Genomic DNA, 4,494 nt, shown 5'->3' on the forward strand with positions numbered 1-4,494 from the left:
TGGCTCTCTCGTCTGTTTAAAGAAGGCTTGCCAACGTGAGTATTCGGGTACGTCCAGAAGGACGAGTGAATCGTAGGCTTCCCGCTGCGGAGAGCAGTGTCTGCGGAACATCAGTTGCTGGATGGTTCCAACTGGCGGGTGTGTGAGTCACGTGACGTGTTACATTGCGAGGCCTGCGAACCCGAGACAAGGAGGAGAACAGAGAGACGATGTCAAGAAACGCGACAACACAGTTCCTGGGAGGGCCTCGTTGTGGGGGAGGGGGGGAGAGAGAGTGTCATGAACGCGGAAAGCAGCGCTGGAGCAGCAAGTTTTCCGCCGGCAAAAGTTCCTAATTAAATCTCGTACCGACGCAGACAAGGGCTGCCGGCGGGGCGAAGGGAAGTCAGCCACTAACGGCTGTACCTCACCTCGCACCCCCTCCAGGGGGATGAATGGCGCACCCTGCGACTTCACGACGTCGACAAAGTCGGGACCAAGTCAAGCGGAGAATTGTGAGCGTCGGTCGCGCGAGGCAAAGGAACTGAGCTCACGTGAGCACGCAATCTTGAGTTCCGTACCAATCAGAAGCCCTTCGAATTTTCAAACCACATCTAAAATCTCCCCGCTCCCCAACATTTTGCTATCTAATTTCGATATTTTTTTCCACCTTTGTCCGCCATATTGGACCCGCTATTTTGTTTACAGTAATTAATTTTTGTTATTTTGTAACCAGCGGCCTTGAAAACCCTTGTATACCAATTTCTGTTTGAATACAAGCTAATCTGAGGTTTTGGCCAGCTTTTTGCGATTTGGCCCCACTGTGCGCCGGGATTATTTGCTCAACTCACGCAAAATATTTTTTTTTCAAATGTTAATTTATTTTGGTGTTTCTTGCTTTGAAATTTTAAATATTTAAAATGTGTAAGTTTTTTGGGTTTATTTGATAAAACGCAAGAACAACATAAAAATTAGTTTCTCTGTTACTGGATTATTTTAAAAATTATTTGGATGTCATGATTTAATCTTATAAATAAATGTTGGTTAGTAACATGGGCTATATAGGTATTAAAAAAAGCTAAAATTCGTTTGAAATAATGGATAAAATCTATTTTGTTGTATAATAGTGTAGAACTTAGGTTAAATTATGGCAGGTTGCGGACAAGCAGAAAATTAAATTTTAGCGAAATTTAAGGCGATTGATACTTGTACCCCTTTTCTCGGGGTACTGTTTTACTATAAAATTAAAAGGAAGTTTATAGTATAGTTTTCCTTTAGTATAGTTTATTTGAGTATTGGTGTTATCCGTACGGCGGTATTTTTGAAATGTTGGTAACGTTTTTCAGCGCTAGTGTCGCCTGGGAGCACCTGGTAACAGTTAGTTTGAATATCATTAAATAATTGTGTTTATTAGCTATAGTTATAATGTAGTTATATATTTGCATTTGTATAAAAGTATTTTAATTATTAATGCGACAGAGCAAAGTTGGACAAATTGTGATCGGGGTAAAATGAAACAATTCACGAGCACGGCGCGCATGCGCGCGAGGGACAGACTTTTTTCCCCTCCCTTGGTTGAAGGAGGAGAGGGGAATGGCAGGCGATCAGCTGTTATGTACGACGGGCCGGCGAGTGTGATTCGGTTCGCGCCAGGGGCCTCGCTAAAAATGATTTTTGCGAGTGTGGGGCCGGCTTGGGCAGCAAATAACTCGTTGATATGTGTGTGGAAGAGTAGCTGTATAGCTGGTGAAGATGATAGCCGCTGTTCTATCGCGGCGGAACGAGGCTCCTTCCGGCTGGTATAGCCGTCAGCACCGACTGGCCTGAGGACCAGTGGGGTTTAGCGAGGATTCGCTAATCATACGGAGACGCCGAGCCGATACGTGAGTGACTTCCCTTGTGATTCCCCTTGTGCCACGGAGTTATACTGCAAGAGATTGGTGGCAGAAATAATTACATCGAGCCTGAGAGTGTCATTTTACATCGGAGGTCTGGTTCCGCCAGTTACATGTAACAATTTTCGGATATGGACACGTGAAGTAAATAATTGATAAAATTCAAATGGTAGAGACTCGCGTTGAACGTTTTAAGGGTACCTGTCCCCCGAACACTTGAGCCCGTCGCGTAACCAGGAAGGCCTTTACTAACGGGAACTTGGTTTATTTGAGATTTTAAATAAATATAAAGTGTCTTGGTAACTGATGTTAAGATTAGGGTATTTTTATATTTCCTTATCATGTGTTGGGTATGAATATATATATATAGTTTATAGCATCGGGCCCGATTTAATTAATAGGTACCGGCGAATGCTTATATTTTTTTTATGCTTGTAATAGTTTGATGTCAGACTTTCAGATAAATAAATATTGTCTTGTCGTATTTGCCGCAAAAGTTGTGCTTTCTCAAGCAAATTCCTTTCTTTTGTTGTTTAAATTAAGCCCTGATATTTTCTATACCCGCGTTGAATGCCGAGAGGTTTGGGTGAACTGTGTGCCGTAACTTATTTTGCTGATATGTCGGATGGCGATACACTATACCAGGTAATTCCCGGCAATTTTACGCGGTTCACGACGCTCCCTAGGGGCTTGCGGGGGCGTCATACTGAAATTAAATGCAATAATTTTACTGTATTTCTGTTGTCATTTTGGCGTTTAAAAATTTCCTATTTAATTTTCCTGACTATACAAAAACATTCTACAACGAAATACGCAGGGAATTGTAAAAACTGTTCGTCTAGTGGTATTTTAGAAATGACGTGGAAACAATTAATGCCCAATTTATTAATTTAGAAAATTCTAAGAGGGCGTTCTGTATGTAAGTAGTCCAAATTCATAAATTAATAATGCAATTTTGGTTGTTATAGTGCGCTGAAAAGGCTCGCATATCGTCATATTAATTCACATTGCTAAAACTGAGTTCCGAAAAACGCGTTTATTGTATATTTTCAACCTAACTGCGAGGTGCACGTGTATTATATTTATGAAAGAACAAACTAAAACGGGAATTATAAAATTAGATACTTAAACTATAATAGAATTTAAAAAGTCTTATGCTTAAATACTTTAGGAAATATTCTTGGTGCAATATCAGCAATATCGTGTAAATGCGCGATAAAGACGTGGATATAAGAGCTAGTGTGTAATATTTACAACACTTGAATAATTTTATCCACTGATTAAAACTCCATGTCTAAATTGTTCATAGCTTCAATTTTTCACACAATAATAGACACACAACACAAAAAATGAAACAAAGCAAAATTATTTTTATTTGACCCCACGGTTTACTTCATCATGAGTGAAATAGTGATACGTATTTTTATTTTATTTTTAATATCTGCCCTATTTTGATGTCTAAATGGTTTTAAATCTAATTCCAAACAAATTCCAAAATAAGTTATTTTTTTAGCTATAATTTTTTTTTCTTTTAGTCATTACTATATAGTTTCCGCTAAAGGAAACTGGTGAGTGAAGGTAATTAATTTGACCTATGTATAAATTGGTTTCGTTGAATTGTAGTTTTTCATGAAACAAAACAATTTTGAATTATATACAAAAAAAATTGTAAATACTATCACCTTCAATATGTGCTCTTCCACGTATACGTTCCGTTTTCAATGAAAGTGATTTCAAGCTTTTAAATATGATGTATATTTTTTTTCTGCTCGCTACGGAACAGCGCGTCTATAAAGTTGTTCATCAGCGGGACCCCGTCGCAAGCGAATCATAAACTGGGCGGCGCTGCCATAGATGTCACTTCAAACGAACTGTGGTCTGCATGCGAACTCCATAATTCACGTTTGCTGCGAAATACGTCGCGTTTTTTTCCCATTGGCATTCTGCATTGAACACAGTCACGTGGGAAACCGCCAGCTCCATCCACTCTCGTGAAAAAGCTCCGCGCTTGATCAGAATTCAAGTCAAGCGAGCTGTGTGACGCGGAGGGAATTCAGGGCAGCATTATCGAAACTGTAGCTCGTGAAAATTGATAAAGCTAAAGGTTATGGCAGCTGATCAAAGGTTTCAATTATAAAAAAAGGGGGTTGTCTGTAAAGTCGGTTTACGGACGATAATTTTACGCGTTAACGTCATAAGAAAACATTGATGAAAAATTGCAAACTTTCTAATTTTCAAATATTATTTACTGTTTTTGCAAATTTAATTTAAATAATTTGTTTAAATATAATCACGAACAATTATTTAAAAAGCCCGCCTTAACCTGTTTGATATTATAGAAGATTTTCTCGCACGGTGGTTGGCCGGTTCTTGCACGCTCGGCTCCAGCGGAACGTGACACTTTTTCGTGCGTGCAGCTGGCGTTCATCGATTTATTATAAGACGTTATCACGTCAAAAGTTAAGTTCTCAAATAAATTGCTTACTGGCAACTAACAAACAATCGTTCCTGTTAAATCTTTTAAACACAGCATTTGTATAACAATAAATTAATAAATATTATTTTACTTGTAATTTTTATATTTATTTAGAAAAATAAATATTAAAATTTTTAAGTTAAA

The sequence above is a fragment of the Bacillus rossius genome, chromosome 13 (assembly GCF_032445375.1).
Source record: "Bacillus rossius redtenbacheri isolate Brsri chromosome 13, Brsri_v3, whole genome shotgun sequence".
Classification (NCBI taxonomy): Eukaryota; Metazoa; Arthropoda; class Insecta; order Phasmatodea; family Bacillidae; genus Bacillus; species Bacillus rossius.